At 40.8% G+C, this 22,952-nt stretch overlaps 1 long non-coding RNA gene across 1 annotated transcript; it reads left to right on the top strand.

Annotated features, from left to right (window-relative positions):
* The first annotated feature begins 871 nt into the window (after positions 1 to 871).
* LOC144141112 (uncharacterized) lies at positions 872 to 21,530 on the top strand. Its single transcript, XR_013316437.1, has 5 exons — positions 872 to 1,010; positions 9,388 to 9,530; positions 9,592 to 9,668; positions 14,859 to 14,954; positions 21,221 to 21,530. It is a non-coding gene; the product is annotated as an uncharacterized LOC144141112 (long non-coding RNA).
* Positions 21,531 to 22,952: the final 1,422 nt, after the last annotated feature.

The following is a 22,952-nucleotide window of genomic DNA, read 5'->3' as shown; positions in this document are numbered from 1 at the left end:
GCACCAAATCTTCAGAAGAAAAGAAACCTGTATTCTGTTTTCACGGCCCCTTTAGCATTCTGTTACGTAGTTGTGATCGATGAGGTTTAGGGAAAAATGTTCAGGCGTAACTTTCTGCGTGAAAGTGAACTTCGAACTAAGCACATTGAAAATGCATATAAACAGAATGACAGGGGGACATATATTTCCCCAGAAAATGTTTTATAGTGCGGCAGGCAACAGGAAGCATATGTCCATTTATTGATGCCGATGCCTTGATTTGAAATTTGATATTACCGAAAATTTCTTATTTTTACATGCATGGGGCCCGAAATGTCAATGGCCCCATATATATGTTTGAAGAAAGCATCAACCATAAGTGCCTAGAGAATTTTTTTTATTTTTAACTTACTTGCTCTTTCAATTTATTCGTACATAGATATGCATGTGTAGAACCAACCTTCAGATTACCCGAAAATATTGTATAAATCAAAATGATGAAGCCACCACAATTGAACAGCTACTTCGTTACAGCTTTTATGTATCCTGCAGCGCAAGATATATCTTCCGCTTGAAATAATACCAAAATTTCAGCATCAAAAATATACTTGCTAGCAGCAGCAATTGTAGGATATTCGGATTGTTCCATTGTATACATTCCAGCATTCAACAGGCTTCCTCATAAAAAGTTCTGCTTTTATAGAAGATGGCAGTGACCATACCTGCAACACAATAGGTTGGAGAGAGCTATTGTTTCGAAGCCTTACGTTTCATCCGCCCTAGCAGGTTCCATTGTATAGCAGTTCCGCACATTTTTTAGATCTTATTTGACAGAATAAAACATTGCTTCTGACCAGCGGCTCGGATACGTATCACAATACACAATTCCTCAGCAGAAAGTGTTTACTTGAAAACAGCTGCATTTTACAAGAATGACAGTGCTTCGTTACCTTAGCTTCCTTTTTTCTCTGCGTGTCACTGGAATATCATGTTCACCAAAGGTACCTGCTGTACAATCACTTATAATGCAAGTAAGTGCACTCGCCACTTCAGGTCCTACATTATTTCAACAGACTTTTTGCCGAGCCGAATGGTTTACTCACTAAAAGCATACTGAGAAGGCCTGCTACGTTATAGTGTCCATGTTCTGTAGGTTAAAAACGACTATCTATAACATTTATAAGTGGATGTCCATGCCATTTACACATCACTTGCACAGTAAATGCGATGCACAATTGGCTTTTCGAAAGTGTGTTGCGTAAGGACATTGTTTTTAAGCGAAATAAAAAGTCACAAATGAGCCACCATGGCTGGGGAGAAATATCAGTTAAAAACGATCTTTATCGTGACGATTATTGTGTTATACCATTTTCTCTGCTTTTTATACTTTGATAGAATCTGGCTTCATAAAATCAGATATCTTGTGCTTTCGACTTTACCATTTTTTCTCTGGCAACGTCATTTCTCAAGCCAGCTGCATAGCTCTTATCGCAATATTGGGCAGATCTGTTGCGTAGTGGCGCTTATAAAGCACCGGCCCACAAAGGTATAGTTTAATATTGTTCAGCTGCTTCCAGCCTATTACTTTGAAGAATTGCGGTCAGCTTGTACTGCGGTATCAAATGTATATATGTTTCATATAATATTTACAGTGCAACGTGACAGTGTCGGCATCTGTTTTGTTTGAACATGTTTGTATCGCCGAAGACACTGCTGCTTAGCCATTGGGCAGTTGCTTTCTGCTTTTAGTAGCATCGCACCTAGCGCTACCAAGCTTGCACAGCCTCAGACATTCCCGTTTTCATTCACAGCATAGTAATCCAGTATTCGAACCGTATTTAGGCATCAATTGGTTTTTGGGGAGCTGAGCTGAGTTTGTCCGTGCATAGTCAGTTCATTTCGTTTTGGGCGCATTTTTGACGTAGCTGCCTCCTCTCTTACGCTCAAAGCAAATATTGCGTGTACTGTACTACTATTAGTATCATGAATCCTTTCGCCATGGTTATAGGTTAATTATATTCTATCAGAAGGATCGGTTTTTTTTCTTTTAAGTTCGTGTTAGGTGAGCATGCGTCCAATGGCCACTGTGGCATAGTCAAAGGCGCACATGTAATCATTCAGCTTTTCCCAGGCTTACGCAGTACTTGTAAGATGTGCAGTACTTTCGTGACAGGGTATTTGTTTTTGGGTCCTCCGCTGTTCTTCGATATTTCAAGATGTTGTTGATACAGTTTATTGCTCCAGAGGGGTTCCAGTTGTTAGAATTATATCAGTTGACCCATTTACAATGCGCTTAGAATTCGAAAGGGCGCCCGTACGAAGGACCAAGTTCACAATTGCGAGAAGAATTAGAGGTGGGTATACGTCTTGTCTGGGTCCTTATTTACCCAAAGCTTCTTTCAATGGTTAGAATGGTAGCTTTGCCAAATATGTTATCTCCCAATTACTTCCAGACTATTTACATTATAGCGTAGTCTGAAATCTCAAACCGCATTGGCCTTTTATACTGCGTGTAGGATGATTCTGATTTTTTGATTCGATTAACACATTTTGAATTGCCTGAAAAACGTACCTGCTTTATCACCGTACTTATTATTTCTCTTTTTTGCCGCGAAGGTGTTCATGATTGATTCATCACAATGCATAAAACTTTTTTGACAGCGTTTTTGCTTCATTTGTGCCACATTATCCTCAATGTCAGATTTAAAAACTATGTTTTAACGTGGCAAATAGCTCTGAAGATTGGTTTGTGAGGTGCTAGCTTTTGCGTCAGCTAAGGGAATTTACCTTTAGGATTTACCTTTACCTTTTACCTTTACCTTTTACCTCAGGGGATTTACCATTTCTTAGGTCGTGTCACGGTGTAAATTCTTAGGAATACAACTCTCCTTATGCTGTCCTAATAATGAAGTTTATTTCACTTTTGGTGCGGCTAAATTTGTGGTGCGGCAGGCTCTGAAATATTGTGGTCATGATCAGTGGCTGTACGAACCTTATTGTTTCTTCGCTCTTTTTCTTGCTCTTCTCTTCGTTGGATACTTTGCTTGAAAACGATGATGGGTTAATGATTTTATGTTTAGGGCGAGTTTGAGTTGGGAACTACCCGCTTGTCGTGAACCCCGCCGAACATTTGAACGTAGCAGTTCTCTGGAAGTTTATTCGTACCTATTTTTAGGGTGATCTTTAAATTGGCCTCATGGCGCCACCTATCGTTGAAGAAACCTAGCTTACGGCGGATACCTAGTTGTGGTAGTATTGAACAGTATTTGAAACACTCATGTGATTACACGTTATATAGTAGGCTTTATTGTAGACATTTTCAGCTTCTTATGTGCGCCTTCCTCGATTTCTAATGTATCGGCGTTAATTTTTTGTCCGTGTTTAATTAGGTCACCCACCGTTTTTGCCGGCATAAGTTCCGGTGGAAAGCCCAGCGCGTTAGCGCAATAGGTAAGGCGTTACGCTGCCGAGCCAAATGACGATGGTTGAATTCCCGGCTACGGCGGCCGTTTTTCTGATAGAAGCAGAAGACAAAAACTTCAATGTGTGGAGACCTGGGGTGCACATAAAGAACCTAAAGTGTTAAAATCTTCAGAGACTTCCAATACTACATGGCTCGCAGCGAACGTGTTCGTGCAGAGCATGAATGACTAAAAATTTACATTTTTGAACTTCTGGTGCAAACACGCTGTGGTGTGATGGTGTAAGTTGCGGGCATGGCTAGATGCCGTGTTTGACGAGCATGCTACCACCGACTTTGCATAGAACGAACTTCACCGTGCACGCGCGGCCCCCGGTTAAAGCGTCTGTCGTTTGTTTTGTATTCGACAATGTATCAATGCCCTCTTTTCCAAACTCCAGGTGGGAGAGGTGACGTATTTGCGCGAACGCCTAATGAGCATGACTAATAGCGGACTACTTGGAGCCACGGTGCAATCGAAGGATAAGCCTGATAACCCTGTCGCGGTAATAAGGCATGGCCATTTTTTGATGGCGGGATGAAATAACATTATTCGCAGACAATATTAACCATGGCGAGCGCACGAAAACGGCCGGTTAAGGTGAATGGGAGAAAGCTTCACGCTGCAGTCGTCGTAATTAGAGTGTTTGTGATAATGACGATGCTTTTTTAGATATCAGAGAAACCACTCTCCTAGTACCAGAAAGCAGATGTTAAACGAAATCAGGAGTGGCCATCATACCCTTTTAAAAGCAACAGGCACCCCCCCCCCTTTGAAAAGAAAATGTGCACGACATGACAGGCGTGATATCAGTGCAGCGACCCAGCATAAAATCTCTCCTCTACCAAAAACATGGATACAATCCTAAATGAAAGTGGCGGGTGTGGCAGGCTTATGGTCATTGGGGCAAAGTCTCAATATAATGAGACCAAAGTATACACCGAGAGCAGGATCTACAAAACCACGAAGCCCCATTTGTTGTATTTCACCACACTGGCAATCTTTCTGACTGCACGGTCCAGAAACATGAAGGAAAAAAGAATTCGAAGTTGGAGCCATCCTCTCGGTAATCCGGATAGGGGAAGTATCAAATAGAAGCATACCATCATTGCAGACTAATGAAGGACATACATTTCCGTGGAGGCAGAATACCAGGCGCTTCGGTAGCATATTCTTATCCATAATGCAGAACGTTAACAACGTCATCTGGACCACCGGATACGAGGGTCTCGATGCGAACGACGCAGTATGCAAGAGGCACACGAACTTACATACTGTTGTCCTTGTGACCCCGACTACCACATTGCCCTCTTCGATAAACATTAATAACTAATCCTCATCCTATGGCTAGGAACACCATCTTTCCTCTTGCTAGAACGAGGTCTCAATGCCGAAGAATCACAAACTCTGTGAACGAAAAAACCAACACAGTTATTTGAAAATCCACGAGCGCTAAGGTTTTCGGTGGGAACATCCGACATTAATTTAAAACTCTGGTAATATTGTGGAAACATCCACCCTATTGCACATGGCCAGGGATAAAAAATTCAAACATACCATATTCCGCTTCTAGAGACATGGGAGGAAGATGCGACGAGCGCGTTCCCTCAAGATCAGCGCGAGCTGACTGACAGGGTAAAGGAAGGAACTGCTGAATCTGGTGCCGCAGAAACAGGGCCCACCACTTAGCTCCGTGCCATCTCTTTACCTCTTTTTCCAAAGCCACTACTAGTTCTTCCTGAACAAAAATCTCTGTCTCTATGTGTGTTTTCAAAAAAGCAATATTGTTGAGGCCGGCCTTGGCATTGCCGCAGAGACATTTTGACACCCTGACACTGACTCCTTCTCGCTCAGTGTGAGCAACGCCTTGCATTTGGGGCTTTTCATGCTTACCTTTGAAGCAACAGAAGAGCAGAGGGTCTTTGTCTCTCCTGGGACACGCCGAATAAAAACCCTGGTTGCTTGTCTTTCTCTTTTTGATAACCTTTAGTGCTCGTGAAGCATACATTGCAAATGCACAAACTGCGTAGGAACACCCTTTGTGGGAGTTGAAGTATCGCTATCATTCCTTACATATTATTCAAGCATAGCTGTCCCTGCAACTTTTTCCTCTGAGAGTACTCATTCGAGATTGGAAATAAACATGATACAAAACCACTGTTTTTATTGAGTCGTACAAGCATTTTGTGCTCAAGGCGCTTGTAATGTGCGCAAGATTTATTGGCAGTAGGCTAAGTTAAGGCGTGCTTCTAATATTTTATTTGCAGTAATCAATGATGTTGTCGGCTCGGTTGAGAGAATCGAAAGCGAAAGGCTGGGTGGTCTGTCTGGCACGCTTAAGTTGGAATATTTCCGTTCATTGTTTAGATTGCTCTCCCCAGAGGAATTTGTCATTTCGATTTGTGATACTTGCCAGAGAATGTGTTTCTATAGTATCCTGTCTGCCAGAAAATTGCGGCGCGTTTCTTGATGTAAAAAGACAACGGAGCACTTTTGAAGACGCAACTGGCTGCAATATTCTCCCAGATTACGACGCGGCTTAAAAGAGTAAGAGGAATTTTCAGAGGACGCTAATTCTAGCCGCAGCTAGTTGTCTTCAGCCGGGTGATTGCAGTTGCCTCACGACGTGAAGGCTTTTTCCTTCAACATAAAATCATAAAGCTACATTTACTGCCACAGGTGCCAGAATCCAAAACTATTGAAATTTTGGGTCATAGGCTTTTCACCTCGAAGCCCTTGAAGGTGTTTTGGGCAATATTATACCCAAGTATCTAAGGTCGGTGGGTAATGCAATGTCTTGGCATTATGAATGAAATTATATTTACCTATGCATTCGCTTCTTAACAGCACTGCTACCTTTTCTATGCGGAAAGATAACGGAATTCAGCCGCTAGGTATGCAGATATTTTGGGAAGCATGAACTGAAGCCTATGTTTTATTTCCCTAGGTGATCTCACTGCACTCCAAGAGCAGATTACGCCAGCCTAGAGAGTGATGGCAACTTCATTAGCAGAACATATTTCGAGTGTATTACTGTAAGATCTTAAAATTGACAGCCTAATGCAGCTTTTTGACACACTTTTTTTTCACGATATGCCATTCTTCCTTTCTAAGGCACATCAAAATTGTCTTCGCTTTAGTTTACACGTTCCCGTATTCGAGTGCTTCTGCGTCAATTGCAAGTTAAAAATGTGATGCTAACATCCCCTATAGATACGCTGACTACAACGGTCACTTCGTGTTTAAATCCACTGCAGTTGGTATCTGTTCACAATTTTTTCTTCCAGCAATTATACGAAGGCATGCTGTATTACTCGATCGATTTTGTCAAAATACGTGTATTTATTGGGGTTTAAATGTTTTAGTTTTCATGTAATCAATCACCGTTTGAAGATAACCGTTTTTATTTTCCAACGTGTAAGGGAGGCTCTCGGTCGAAATGGATCATAAGCTGTTGTAGCCTTTGTTTCCATAGCGAGAAACTAACACTTTCCAATCACAAGTGACGGCACCATGCACCAAAGCTTAATTGCTATATCCTGGACAATGTTTACTTGGGCTGCTGAGGCAATAAATGGCATCGTAAAGGATTTTGTGGGAAGCATATTTAGGTAATTTTTTTTAATCGTTTCTATGAGTTCTTGTAAATCGCTTTTTTAAAAATTGGCTTTGTAGGGCGAGTGCATTAGCTTGCGCTGTACCAAAGTTTATAAATATGAGTCTATTCGCTCAGATGAACTTACCAAGAAAAGTTTTCAACCATCTTCGGCGAATATCTTTTATCCAATACTTTCGCGGAGCCACAACGTGTTAAACCGGTGTATATGTGGGGTAATTTTGAGGATGCCGTTTAGGATGCGGCAAAAACCATCAAATGGTTGGGAACAACTAGACCTGCGCCAGACTCTTTCCGCCGCTGTCGCCTAGCATTGTAATCTTGCACTTGTCTCTGCTTTGCGAGCTAGTTGAAGGTCTAATGTTCTGACGCGTCGTGACTTCCCCTCGGCGGGCCTGGAAGGGGCTCATAATCTCTCATGTTTCTGATCAGCCTGTACGGTCAAAGCGTTTACATGACAGCCAAATATTCCTTAAGGGAACAAGCCGTGATTAGAATAACGTGGTAACCTGCAATTGTGACAGTAATACACAATTCGGCTATATCTCCAGAGCGGTCCCAATCCTTGCAGTTCACCTTAACTTGGAATCGAGACTCGTGTTCTTAAAATAATAGAGTACAACCAAGCAGTGTTTTTTCCCATAGTTTTCAGGTTGCTTTGCCAATAAAGGTTTTGCAATTAACAGCTGCATTGAGCATATCTTTATCTCAAGGCTGATCGACTGACAAATATTGAATACACTTCTCCTTCAGAAGCAGTCCCAGCTTCTGAAGTTCCGGGAAGTGTTTCGCTTGAGTTTGCTGGATATACAGTTAAGGATAAGCTGACCTACGTTTCCGTGCAGCTGGTATTTGACCTTTAACCAAGTTATTGTTAGAAAGCCTTTTGTGCCTATTCGCAGAGCTCCCTGAAAATTAACCGCCGGATCCGCTTTCCTTTGCGGTTGTTGAGCGTTGACTGCTGCACGAGGAAACTGGGGATTTTTATCTCATCGTTAACGCTTCGCTTCGCTTCTGTTTTATGTTTTCGCACAGACGAATCAGCCCTGTGCCATCCATTTCTTTCGCGACCAGGCACCCGCTGTCACTCGAGCCATGTAAACTGATGCAAACAAAATTTTCCTAAACAGACAAGACGACCAGAAGGCACACCACACAGCGCAGACTAACAAACCTAGTTAATTTCACGCTCATATACACTACTATCACGTAATAACCAAGATAGGTTTAAAATACGAAGCTAAAATTACAAGAAAAAGAATAACCCGCAAAGTTTCACCATGACGCACATGCCTTCTCCACCCAATTAGACACTATCAAAATACGCGATTTCTTTGCCCAACAATGATTGTGAAGTGACACTAATGCAAACATGAGCATCGTGAGCGCAATTTCACGCGCTTCTTTTATTTCCCGCGTGTGCGAGTGACGGGTCCTAGCAAGTCCTTGGTTTATTTTAAAACAAAGAGAACACTTACAATCACGGCACTGAATACCAAGGTGCCCGCTTATCCAGTTATGAACATTATTCTTGCACTCACAAAGTTGGTTGTTAATACAGCTGCCAGTTGGGCCGATGTGTTTTTTCGCAGTGCAGTCGAATCAAGTACCGTTCAACTTCAAGTATTGTTCAAGTATCTTTAAGAATCAAGATTACACTATCGTTCAAGTACCAAGTATCATCGAAATCGTCCTGTCTATTTCACGCAATCTTATTGCCATTGCGTCAGACCAATTAGCCTGTCAGAGTGATTCCATGCCTACTGTTTTGCATGCGTGGTGTAAAGTAGTTTTGGTATCAGCTTGTTTGCTGTGGCTTCCACTTATAGTTTTTTATCCGCTCGGGTGCCTGACCCCAAAATTGTTGGAGCGATATAATCCCTGGCCGTACATGTTCTCCGTACCCATTAAAGCGCCAACAATCAACATCTTATCTCCACGCACCTTTTGCCAAATGCTAGCTGTAAAATCATCCGATTGTTCTTGCTACCACAACAGCCTACGAACAAGGGGCCTTGACTGAAGGGGGAGCTACAGTTTTAAAATTTACAGCGCTTCTGTAGGGGTAATACCTACGGGAAATAAACTTTTTCTAACCGCATTTTTATTACTTTAGATAAAAATAAAAAACATTGTTCATTTTTAAAAAATCCACACTTTAAATTCAAGTGGAAGCTGATTTCTGCGTTATTTCAGCGTGATATCGGTCACTGCTTTTAAGCTTAATGATTGTCCATTAAAATCACCAACTAACCAATCGTGTTTTTAGAAAAATGACTTAGAGTATCAAAATATCCAAAACCGCTATTAACTTCAACATTTTTTTTTCAGTTCTACCGCAGTCCGCTGTACATTTGGAGCTACTATAGCACAAATCACTCAATGCCCACTAATTGCTTGGTCGACAAATGGATAGCAAGTGGATGTCACACTACTTTTTATTTCGCGCGCCGGCTCAACTACAGTGATTCAATGTAAGTTTTTTTTACGTGAACTTTCTTGTAGCTCCTCTAACATATGTACTCAATCATGCAGAATAAACAAGCTGCTACTTGGAAATGTTACACACCCAACCGGATTATTGGGAGAAGAAATGAACGTTACGGACTTTGGTAATTCACAAAAGGCTACCATACTTCTCTTATTTATCAATAGTTCTGTTACCTATACTTCTTATATATTATGACTACTTATACTTCTGTTTCAATACTACTGTTGCTTTTTATCAATGCATTCAAATTGGCAAATATTACACGATACATTTTTTCGTCCATGCATCACAATTTTCTAAAAAAACCAAAAAGTCGTTATATTTTTTCTCCATAGACAGAGAAAACAATCGTCACAAACAAAATAGCTGACCACAAATAAACAAATATTTGTCAATCCACTATAAAAATTCACTACATATTTCTTTGGAAATTATTTATGTGTTTCACAATCTTGGTATGGTCAACAACTAACATTCTCTTTCACCCAGCGACCTGCTTCAATCTGTACTTTTAATGAAATACTGCGAATCATTTGAGGGGGGGGGGGGGGGCTGGGTACAAATCAGGTGATGTCCATATTTAGGCTTAGCATGCGTTTAGAGCTATCTCAGCAAAATAAAGGAAAAAAGTCAAGTGGGCGTCTATCCCGCACAGTACGCCAACAATTTTATTTGTGTCGTGTTTATGACTAATATTCAGCTCAAGAGGCGGGTAAAGTAAAACAATCTAGATTCTTTCTTGGGAAAACAAGATAAGCATTACTATCTTCGAATGGGTGACCTTTTAATTCTAGTGGACATCATCCTGTATTCAATATATGCAAAATCATTTCTTCGCCGCAACTGCTTAGGGAATATCACACCCCCGATGGTCGTTAGCAATATACTCAAATCGAATGCGTGGTCCTATATCGTGGTAACAAATCACGCGTAAAAACCGTATCAAACTCGTTGTAATAATTTCAAAAAGGATGTGCTCACACAGATGATTTTTGAGCCCGGCAATTTTGCCATCAAGTCAGCGTCTTGTACTTGTGTGGTCGGTGTTTTCATCCTAAAACGTAATGATTTCAATATCTATACTTTGAATAATCATACTATCAATGCGCCTGTTCGAAAGGACCTCTATTTCTACTTACCGGAAGTGTATTTTTTATGCCTAATGAAGGGTTTTGTAATATTAGGAAAATATAAATTGGAAACAAATGACATTTTTGCAACCCCAGAAAACTTGCGTTCTAATTATCTTTACACCACGGGTTGGATAAGACATTTTTTTTGTTCTAGTTTGCATACGCAAGCAAGCCTAAGGGTGATAAAAATACTCTCCAGCTGTATTTACGCAAAAAAAATCCATTAGGGGTTACTAAATTGCAGCAGTATGTTTTGTTAAAACCATTACCCAGAAAACGTCTTTTCCAAACTTGGTAGAACAAAAACATACAACGCACGCAAACATTTCCAAGTCAATCCTTCGTTTATAAAGTAAGCTAAAAGAACTAAGGTTCGTAACACATTATAATTTACGTGACTATAAATCATTCGCTGGCATGCTAGGAAGTCCATCATTCAGAAAAGTTACTTCACCAAACACTCTTTCACTGAAAACATTGCAAACCGGTTGTGTAAATGAGTTATCTTTCACTGAAAACATTGCAAACCGGTTGTGTAAATCAGTTATCTGTAATTTCATCCGGAGTTTTCGATATTCAAAATTAACACGTGGAATTCTGTATGAATTTTAATACCTTTGAAATTAAAGGTTTTGGGTGTGATACTTTTTCGTATTACTCAAGAAGTCTTTAGCCAACATTGGCCTCTTTCGCCGATGTAAATTCTAAAAGAAATATCTTACTAGCCCTGTTTGTTCACCTAAACTAAGCCCTAATTTCACGTCCAGTTCTTACGACGGATACACCTACCTCAAGCCTAGAAGCGTTATAACTTTTGAGCTTTTTCTTAGGGGTAATAGCTGGAGCCATGGTAGAGGTACCAATGTTGAATACCAGGCTAGTTGGTTAAAGCTTATAAGAAAACAAGATTATGAACAGGTCGAAAAGAACGGACGAAACAACATACTGCACCGGGTTTTTTTTTGCGCACTCTCTGCGGTGTGGCACCCCGCAAAACTCTTTGTTGAAGCTACGACCATAGAGAGGCCAAAGATTTGGCCTTGTCTAATTTCGTATTGTGTGGAGGGGTGGGCGGGGGGGGGGGTTCAAATCAGATATCCTGGCCTCACACAATGAATGTCTTATTCATTAGGATTGCATAAAGATTGCCTGTAAAGATTGCATTTTATTAAAAGCTGCAGGGGAACATACCCACGTAGGCATTCTACTAAGAAGTGTAAATACATAAATCTGTTCAAATACTCAGTGTAGCGGGAACATTCATAGAAAATATACACATTTATTTTAAAACATAAGTAAAATACGGTTGTTTATATCCCAATGGCAAATTAAATACACTTACGCTCTAAATCAGTTCGTCCCCAAAAAATTTCATAAAGCCACTATACGTAGCTTAGGTTTCGTTTGAGTGTTTTCTATAAAAGTTTTATGTAGAGGTTGACATAGCATGCGTGTATTCAACTTGTTTTTTTCTGAACGAACTACAGCACTAAAATATCGCAACCGATCCCCAATTTCGTTTCCACTATACAAATGGGTTCATTTTTCATCATTGCACAATCCTTTCAAAAACATTCATTAACTTTTTCGAAAACCATTGTTTTTACAAAAGCAGTAATTCAGGACTGCGAACTTTTTGAGGAAAGTTGGGAAGACGTATTCGATACACATTTGTCGTGTGTACATTCGATACGACTCAGGTAGGCAAACGTTTGCTACAGGGTGCTTTCGTCATCTTGTGCCTCTGATGACACGTTCTTTTCATTTATATTGTCGCCGAACAACCTATTTATGCATCTCACTTCAGTATCAAGTCATTGCAACAAAATGCCAATCTGCAAAAAGCAGCATGAACGTTGGAATCAGTTGTTCGTAGAGCCATAATCGTGGTGCCATAACACCATCAACTAGAAGTGGAAGTCGTACCTCATCTCCGATTCGTCGGTGATGTCGAGTATGGAGTGCGGCACTGGATTCTAATGTGTGTGAGCTTAAGACGTGTGTTACCGCAAGTGTTCACGGGAAAAACTCAAGAGAGATATTTCAGCAGGAGAATATGGCAAAACCAAGGTAATCGTGGAATGTTTCTTCGTGGTAGCAATTGTGCGTAAATGGCAATAAACCAAAAAAAAAATTCACAAATTCTCTGCGTTAAAATCTAACGAGAAGTCTGAATGTTTACTGGACAAAGCTCAATAAACGATCTGGATACATGCCAAGTATTGAAGGTGCAATGCTTTAATTATTTATTTCAAGCGTACACGAGAGAAATGCGGCTTTTTTTAGCAAGAATCTTTAGTTTTCGAAATATCAATTAGCCGTGGTTGGAAAGTGTGGGTCTTATTACGTTTCAGGTACAATTCGAAAAGGGATGTTCAGGCTTCACTCTTTCCGCCGTTTGTGTTTTCTAATGATTCAAGAGAATCTGCCGTTAATTATTTTGTCACGGTAAATTTGCTGCAATATTAATGTCACAGCATTTACAAAGGTGAAAGCAATCGCTTTGCCTTCCACATAGGAAATAAAACAGCGTATTTCTGCATTCTATGAGCTAGACACTGCACCAACCGCTAAATAGTGATTTACTAAATCTGAAATACTCTGCGAAGTCTTCACAGCTCTCACAAAAGAGTTCCCGTCACTTGTAATCCAAAACCCGCAAGTCTTAGCTACAGAAATTCGAGGCAGCTCGCCCAACGTTCACGAGTTGTACAGTTAGAACTGCATTTACGAAACCTCTATGTAACAAAATTCTCGATTTCGCCAAGTTTTTCTTTTCTCTATTGCCATCCCCATGGAAGCTCGTGTGCTTGCGACCTGTATGTAACAAAGGCTCATGATATAACAAATTTGCTACTTTAGTGGGTGCTTGTTTTTTGCCACTTTTCTGAGCAGTAGTCTGAAGAAATGCACTACTTTAGCGAATTTCTGCCACCTCGCAATATACTGTGCGTTTGCACGCCTGAGGGCAGGGACAGTTAGGTGGTAGGCCTGGCTGTCGGCGTGTTGTTGTGCGTCGCCGCTGCTACCAGTCATGTTGGTTCGGCTGCCAAGAAAAAAAGTTCATAAAGTTCAGCTGCCAGAAAGCTAAACTTTTACCTAGTCAAGACAAACTCGAAATTTCAAATGCCGTCTCCACCGGCAAGAAAGAGGAACGTTGCCGCCCGGTAATGTACCCCAGCTAATAGCTTCTCAACATTTCCGGGCGCGGAAAAGAGCCAATTTCTTAAAAAGGTATGTTTTGAGCATACATTTCGTCCTTGAAACCTGTGAAAACCCATAAAGTGTAAAAATTGAACCGGATACTGGCGGTACGTTGACGCATACAATGGTAAGTGATCTTGATATTTTGGAGTACCGTGTAGTCATTTAACTCACGGGAATGCAGCTGGCGCAAATCACGCCATTGTTTCCTGTGAAATCAATCCTGGAATTGTGAGTTCACCCTTGGTGATGTCTAGCGGTGTCGTTTCGTTTCTGCTTCATTTGCGCCTGCCTAAATTGAAACCTGCATGCAAAGAAAACCTGCTTCCAACGAAAAAATGAAACGTTTTGCCGACTTTGTTATATCCAGGTTCAACCGTTATTCACACAATGTGCCCGACAACAAGAAAAAAAGCAAAACTTTCTTCATAAGCCTTCTTCATCAGTTTTATAAGCACTGACAGAGCTGTAGTAGACGTTGTGCCGCCTCTCCCCAGTTCAATTTGAGCAGCTTTTCTAACGCGGCGTGCCTCCCACGCTTGATCGGGACGTCTTGAAAAGTGTTTTACCACGAAGACTCTCAAACGATGTACTGTGTGCTAAAATATGCTATACAAATATCTGAAAAAGTTAGAAAACTATTTATTCAAAACGTTTCTCTAAGAAGTACATTTTTGAACACGTACCCTGTAGTTTTATGCTAACCGAAAGCCACATGAAGGCTGGACTGTTTTTACACGTCATAACTTTTTGTGTAAACGAAAAAAAAAACTTTTATAAACAAAGACGCTATTTTGTCCGAGTCAAATCAACACTTTGTCTGCGCAATAATCTACAATATCTTCATTTACAACGAAGACAATCCTCACGGAATAGGGACAATCAATTGCATAGGTAATCAAATATTTCGGACGTCCGTATTTCACGTGCATAATTGATAAAGGATAGAGAACAAATAAATTACTTTTTTGCAGGTGGAAAGTTGAAGTTTGCTCACAATGAGCAGATTTTATGCATTGACCGGCTGAATCATTGCGCGGTGTTTAAAACCTACTTTCCCCTTTATCCACGTGAGTTACCTCTTTATATTTGAGTACTTACAGATGACATTTATAAAGAATATTGCCTGTGATCCTATGGAGCGAGTATAACAAATGCCGCAGCATGAATAATATCGACGGTTACTTCTTGGTCAATCATCACCAACAGGCCACTGAGTCCACAGCAGGACAAAGGCTTCTCCCAGTGCCGTCCAGCGACTCCTGTCTCGCAACCACCGAGTGTATTCATTGCCTCCGAAATTCTTTATGTGGTCCCTTCATTACTAAAAGGCATGCGCCTTGCATCCCCACCCACCACTGGGTATTCGTTGTGGCGCCATAATAGTCCACCAGTGCTCATATCGCATACGCTGCCCGCAAAAGTATATCTTATTTTCTTCGTTTAAACAATAAAATTTTCTAATGTTTTTAGTTGTCTGATCGATGAAGCACATCTCTGTATTAACGTTCCTGTTAACATTATTTCTATGGCAAGCTCAGTCGACGTAAGGTTACTTTGAAGCTGTGTATTAGGCGCCAGATTTTCGCGCCGTATGTCATCAGCGGCAGAACGCATTAGTTTTATATTCATCTCCTGAAGTGCGGGGGGAAGCTTAATTTTTAATTATTTCGATTCTTGGCCGTGTGCAACACAGCGCACACCTATTCTTCGCCAGATTTTCTTCTCGTGGTTGGGATCAGCATAGACGTACGAACAGAGGTAGTAATATTTTTATTGGTGTTGGTATTCTGTTACATGCGCTGAACATGAGGCTTTTGGCAGCGGCATTCATACTTACTTACGATATATGCACATTTTTCTCAGCCTCATGGCTTTGCGTCCTAACTTCAGTTTTTGAAGCTTTTTTGGCAGGTTTTCCACAATCTCTTAGTAGGCCTATGTCGTCTGCAAATCTCAAATGGTTCAAATACTCTGTTTTTTCGTAATTCCGTGTTTTCCCAGCCAGGCACTCTAAACACCTCAAACATACGGTGAACAGTTTTCAGGAGATGCTATAACAGTGTCGAACGCCCTTACGGATCACGAATTTGTCGCTTGGCTTGTCAATAATTCTCCTGCGCTTGCAAGCTTTATATGAGGCGCCTAGGACCCCTAAATGATTCTCCTCTATCCCTTTGTCTTTCGTTGCTTCCAGTCCTACTTAGCCCAATTTATACAACACATTTTCTTATTGTAAAAATGCTATGTAAATGAATTTATTGTAAATTGCGGATTTTCCTATCACTTTATTTAGGACGTGGATTAGATCAATTGATGAATATCCTTTCTAATCCCAGCCTGTTGTTCGAGTTTCTGGTAGTGTTGATGCTGCTTTTTCGGTTGCCTATTACTTTGGCAAACCGTTTACAACTGAGAGCAGGCTGGACGGTCTCCAGTTCCTAATATTCTTTGTGTACCCCTTCTTCTGAATCAGAAATATGCTGGCATTTTTACAGGCTAGGCACACATTTAGAGTTTTTAAGCAATGAAAAATTAGTTGAGCGAGCTTTTTTAGTGCAAGCTTTTTCTCCCTTCTTCGAACTCTTAAGCGGCCAAACGGTTTCTTAAAAAGAAGAAGTGAGTGAATTAACCCAAAAGCACTATTTACTAGGCTGTGAACACAAACAACTACCCAGAGAACACCTACAGGTATAAAAACAAAACATACACGTGCGGGAATACTCTTTCTTGTGGTCTATCAGGCGAGTCCTTTTTCCGAGAAAACTGTGCTAAACAAGAGGTGAACCTTACATGTTATCAAAGTGTATTTGGACCGTTTGTCATTTTTACTGTAAACAATATCCGCAGTGCTCGTAGGGAGTTGGCGGCAATCGGACAGGCTGTGCGGATTGCGAAAATCCGCCTTCATAGTCATGCCAAGGAAGGCACGCATCTCTAATCATCTGTATCCTACTTGCTTTCCAAACATGTTGTCGCGCTGTACAAACATCTTCTGAGAATTAATAAACAATGCCCTAATTTGGCAAAACTGAAGCATAGAATTCAAGGACAGCTTCGGGAAGGTGGGTCTGTAAAAAAAAACATCAGTATGCTTGTTTTTTGTTGAATAGAGCTTGAGCTACAGCAGTCAGCAAAAATATCACAATTTTCCACCCTGTCGATGCTCGAATTAGCATCTGACAGGCCGACGCTAGCTGCAGTGCTTCGCCTTTTGTATGATTTGAATGGGTAAATGCTGGTAATGCCTAATAATAATCATTTTGCGCACTATCTGTTGAGTGCTATACATGGCACGATGGTGATAAAATTTCTAAAGGTTATACTGTAGTTAGACGGCAAGGCATTTAAACAAAAATACATGCCGGAAGCCTTTCGAAATTCGCCGAAAGAACGTACGGACATATGTTCTGATGTGGTGAATTAGATTGAAATGTCATTCATTCTACGTAAATGCACCAAATGCGGAGAAAGACGCTAGTATCTTAGATAAAAGATAAGCCTATTTTATGTATTTTAGTTGTGTATTTCGTTAGCGGAGGGTTTCTTGGTAATTTATATCTTGTAGGCCTCGTTGTGATAAAAGCGCGCAAGTATAAACAGAGTGAAAATGCTTTATCTGTTCACAAGAAATTCTGCAGCACCTAGACGAACGAAGGTTAAGTTCCATTTGTGCCCTCATTCTTAGAAAACTTCCCCCTGGATGGCGCCTTAAAACTGTTTACAAATATCAACTCTCCAGGCTTTGGAGGCGTTTGAATGAAGTGGAAATTAACTTCCCTGCCGGCGCTTAAACTCTTAAAGAAACACCATTAGGCCGATGTCACATGCCCATTTTCTTTTACGTTTCATTACATTGAGAGGCTGCTCCCCATCGTCTTTGGTTATCAGTGAAAATTTGCGAGACAAACCTGCACGCAGTGTAGTTTTTCCTGGTGTAATGACACGGGCGTATAACCTAGTTTAAAATCGTTCAGCTACGTTATTATCTCTACGTTGAGTAGCCGATTCTTGTAACCCTCTTTTACTCTGTAACCCTCCTCTGACTGTAAGCTTCTATCAGGAATTGGAATTCTTACATCTTAAAAAGCTCCAACGAACCTTACAGAGAGCGTATTAGAGCTCGAGCTATGTAAACAAATTTATAGCAAAAAATTTTGAAACACATAATTCTAAACATGTCACTAGGACTTTAATAGCACTAATTTCTCACGAGTTAAACATGTCTGACATTAAACACCTGTCTCCGTGTGCGGCATTGAACGGGTAACGCTTAGCTATTAATTCGTCGTCGAGACGAAATTCCTAAAAGAATACTGCGTAGCAGCAGCAGATGCGTCTGTGCCACCCCGCCTATATGGATGCTTAAAAGAAGCCATATGGCCAAGACGTCACTCTGGTGATCGAGCACACTCTCAAAAAAACACTGTAGATAAGCGCAAAAATCAGAATCTATTAGCAGAGAAAAACATTATCCAAGTACCGAGAGGTTATCGTCTTGGCTGAGCCTTGGCGCGTTCTTTCGAAATCCAGGCTCAGTAATCTGTGTTCATGCGGAGTTCGGAAGGCAAAATTGAGCCTACCACACTATTCCCCTACAATCACTTAGGCTACCACTGCTATTCCCCACTATTCCACTACAATTATTGATATATCTGGATGCCAGGGCCGAGAATCTGGTAGAAACGGCAGGCGACGGACGCCGGTGGCTGAAACTTTTTTCTCACCAGTTGCGGGTGTATTTATAGACACTGCGGGCAATGTAATAGAGGTTTTTTATGTTTCCAAGAGCAAAAATGGCCTCATAAACTTATATGTGAAGGATACGTATAGGACGAGAGAAATCAATTGACTCCAAACCACATTTAACGCGGCAGCGGACATTGTTCGTTCGGCCAAAAACCTATATACTATTCATGATATGAAAACACGCAGGAAATCAGTCCTATTGCCATGCATATCGTGATACTACGAAAAACTGCTGCTGCCACGGCTTCTTGCGTGGCATGGGCCTCACGTGCACGGGCTTTGGCTGCCACTGAATATACGTCTATAAGCGCCGGTATGCAATGACTACAAAAACCAGTATATGCGGCTGCCAGGCGCTCTTACTTGATTAGAACGGGAATGTGTGCATGCAAGGCCGTCACATTTATCTCGCTGCATCCAATTACATCGAAAGCAGGAAGCCCTGGCCTTGACGTACTCATTTCGTACGCGACTACCCGGCTAATGTTAAGGTTTCAGGTGTAATGCCCCTATCTGTACCCACGACTGGACATAATACGGGAGCGCGGTAAGAGGCGGCATCGCAGGTTCGTAGGCTAAGGCATTTACCTTAGCTCGGTGTATATGCCTCCAATATCCACTTCGGCGGTTTGTCCACCGATGTTGACAACAGCCTTGAGAAGTTCACCAGCGGTTCCCCCCTTACGGCAAGTCTGCAATTTCACCGCCAACATAAGCGTCCACAATCTTCAAAGCCAAATCAAAAGGGTGACCAATAAACTTAACGGTGACAATAGTAGTTTCCCGCCCAATTCACCACTTTTGGTAGATTGGGTGGCAACTTCAATGTATCATTCTGCAGTTCTAGTTTACCGTCTTTGACATGTGGTAACATATAAAATCTACCGCCGGAACGTCACAAGTTCTTTTACGGATGCAATTGGCAGCGTTGAAAGCCTACCTACGGAGAACGTCTTAAGCCGCTTGAGGTAATTAAATAGTGGGGATACCGTTTTTAATCAACAGAAATCAATTGTAGCCTTTTTTTGTTTTTTCAGCTATTCGCCAAACATTAATTTCCTAACACGTCTGTATTATACTTTCAAAAAATGGTAAAGTTTTAGTTTTATGTATGACGCTTGAGTGTTCTAAGAAAACTTCACAAAACACGACCGCACTAGTATATTTCGTGCCGCATTTTGCGGTTTAAGTGATCTGCAGGCAGTCTTATAGGTAAGTGTGAGCGATATTATGAGGCTATTACAACGCTCGTTATTATCCTGGCTTAGCCCTTTGAACACAATTTTTGGGGCAAACCAACATGTGTAAAATACCTGTTTTGAGCTAGGTTTCTTGTAGGTTGGTAATCTTGGTGATGTAAATGAACGTAAGTGTTTTACTACGAGAAAACGAAGTGCTTTGGTAAGTGGTCACTTCAAAATACCGCCTTCAAGGGGAACGTTCTTCGGATTGAGACGTTCTTAGAGAACAAGAATTCAAGAACGTTCTTCGAACGTTCTTGAATTCCTAAAAAAGAATGCCTAGCCAGAATTCTCATCAGTTGGTTTTTATGAAGACCATCGCCACAACAATGTTGCACTAAGGTAAATAAAAAAGAACAAAAAAAGTGTACAATAGTTTTGTACAACACCACAGTGAATATATATATATATATATATGTATATATTTATATATATATATAAATATATATATATATATATATATATATATATATATATATATATATATATATATATATATATCGTATTTGGGCAGTTTTCATTATTTCAGAGGGGATAATAAGTGTTTTAAAAATGTGGAGACTTTTTTACCCGAAATTTTTCCGACTACCGTGTATAAAGATTGTGAAGCTCTAGTACCTCATACACGCTACCTCAAAAGTATGCATACTTCTATTTGTTTTTTTAATAGATAGACACGTTTAAAACGGCATCCGTCAGATTTTGAGTGTCACAAAAAGTTACTATAGCTGAATAAAGTTCGTTCTGGCTAGCTAAACCTTAGAACATTTCTTAAAGCGGAGATGGTTCTGTGTCACTGACTGAATGTGCCTCGTCAAAAACCCACAACAGGGAATGAAAATTTCTGTGATGACGATGATGATCGTATGTACAAAAAAACCTGCTTTCATTCAACTGAATAAAGCCTTTGCATTGTGGAATTGATGTCCATCCGATGGCGCCATTCAAAGACGCTCGAAGCAGTGTCGACACGGAAAGGGGAGCATGAACGTGCAAGCCTACACAAACGTTGTGCAGCCCAGCGACATACGACGACAGCTGAGCGCGAAGCTTCCTACATGTGAAATCAAATGGCGAAGGGCAGAGTCAAAGCCGCTGCGATCAAAAGTTCTAACTGCAATGAAGTCAGTTGGAATGTTCTAAAAGTATAAGTCCAAATCATCTTCAACTCAAACAAACCCCAAGGTCAGACGGAAATCCGGAAATTCGTCACAAAAGCGCTTCCCGCACACCCATCGTTTTTGCTAGACGAAGAGGTGAATGATTATGCCTGTCTGTAATGTTTTCCAGAAGACGCTCTTTATTTAATGTGCTTTAATCTTGATGTTTGTCATTCCCTGTTTCAGACATTTTTGATGACGTGTGTGACCTTCGAGTAAAAGGGCCGAGAAGAGGAATTTTGCACGTACCAACAAAATGCTTAAGGATGTTCAAAGGATGTTGCTCACTGCAAAAGATTAGGTCATGGCATAAGGTGTATAACAAAAATTGCACACGTGAGCTCGAATAAACGACTAAGAGATGTATCTGTTTAGTGTCGTGTTAGAGCGTAATAAAAATAGGCCAAGGAAAGGACTGAAGACTGAAGAATAGTTCTTGGTGTGCATTCTCTTCCTGTGCCTAAACTTTCAGGTTGGAATAAAATAAAAACTTTTATGTTTTGTTTACCAATGAGGTTTGTTGGTACTGAAAAGGGTAACTTTAGGTAGGCCAAGAAAAACTCGCACCCAATAAGCTTGGTTTCGGCATATAATGATGTCTTGCTTGTCCTGAAAGCATTAAAAGCATTCAAACCCTGATTTTCACCTGGTCTTCAAGGGGACATTGAGAGGCCATTCAGTATATAAACAATAACGTGAAATGTTTTTATAATACCTAAACATCATGCCTCAAAAATAACAAGGCAAATTCGCTACAAAGAGAAAAATACTGTGGACTCTGAGGAATAACTTTGATAGAAGTGATGATATGGAATTCTGAAAGTTATCTTGGAAACATTTATTTTCAGCTATACATTACAAGAAAAACCTCTCCCAAAATGGAAAGGCAAAACTATGCGTGTCTTACCTTATAATTCCCTAGTGCTGTGCTCCGACACAGAAAAATCGATTCCAACAAAACACAATTAAATGCAATTACTAAACGTGTCATTCAAAACCACCTGACAGAAACTCGCGGAGCATTCAGGTAAATGATTTATTCAAAATCTTTTGCTACGTTTGTAGCACACAGATTTAGGTTTCTGCTGAAAAAAAGGTATGCAGTCGTAGGTGTGGCTTTAAAACGTAAGCATTATGGGGACTTGTATACTTATAAACAGTTCAATAGTGAAAGAAAGATTTGCCTAGTCTTCCTAATTTGCACACGTGACATAAACATGTACGTTTTAGATACTTTTTATTACAAAATCCTGGCTTTATTAACCACTTTTTGTACCATCAAGATGCCCGACCCACCCTGCAGCACGACAAATATGGTTTGTATGGGGCGAAACACGTCGTAGAATGCTCAGTATAAATCGTGAACAGCCAAAAGTGGAAAAAAATACCCTCGTAATTGTATAAAACAAGTAGCCTGCACACGATATTGCTATCCTAGGAATAGCAGACCGCTCATATTAGTCGTGATAGCCCTAAAACATTGTCCCATGACATAACGCTGCTATCCAGTCGCGACTCTTTTCGATGAGTAGAAGCGGCAGGTAAAGACAGCCGAGATCATCAGCCGGCGCCCCCACTGCTACTACGTAGAGCTGGTATTTGTGCTGATGGATGCCCATCTGCTTTATTTACATGTCTGCTAAACATGGCGGTGAGGTAAAATAAATGATGCAGATTATATAGTAACGGGGAGGGTTAATATTGTGTAGGAGGTTTAAGAGGGATTACGAGTTGTTCTATAGCTGCAAATAGAATTCGCGCCTCGGCTCGGAAAAGATGGGAGTGCTGTGGCGGTTACCGTAAACACCCGTTTCTGTAGTGTAGGAATTCGCTTTAACGCGGTGGAGGTCTTCTTGAAATCTTAACAATTTTTTGAAATGGCATGGTAGGTATGACCGCAGGCAGTTCTGTGTGCCAT

This window comes from Haemaphysalis longicornis, unplaced genomic scaffold (genome assembly GCF_048455015.1).
Source record: "Haemaphysalis longicornis isolate Haplotype H1 unplaced genomic scaffold, Haemaphysalis longicornis Haplotype H1 scaffold_6, whole genome shotgun sequence".
Taxonomy (NCBI): Eukaryota; Metazoa; Arthropoda; class Arachnida; order Ixodida; family Ixodidae; genus Haemaphysalis; species Haemaphysalis longicornis.
The sequence above is the reverse complement of the archived record's forward strand: the minus strand, read 5'-3'. Positions and strand labels throughout refer to the sequence as shown.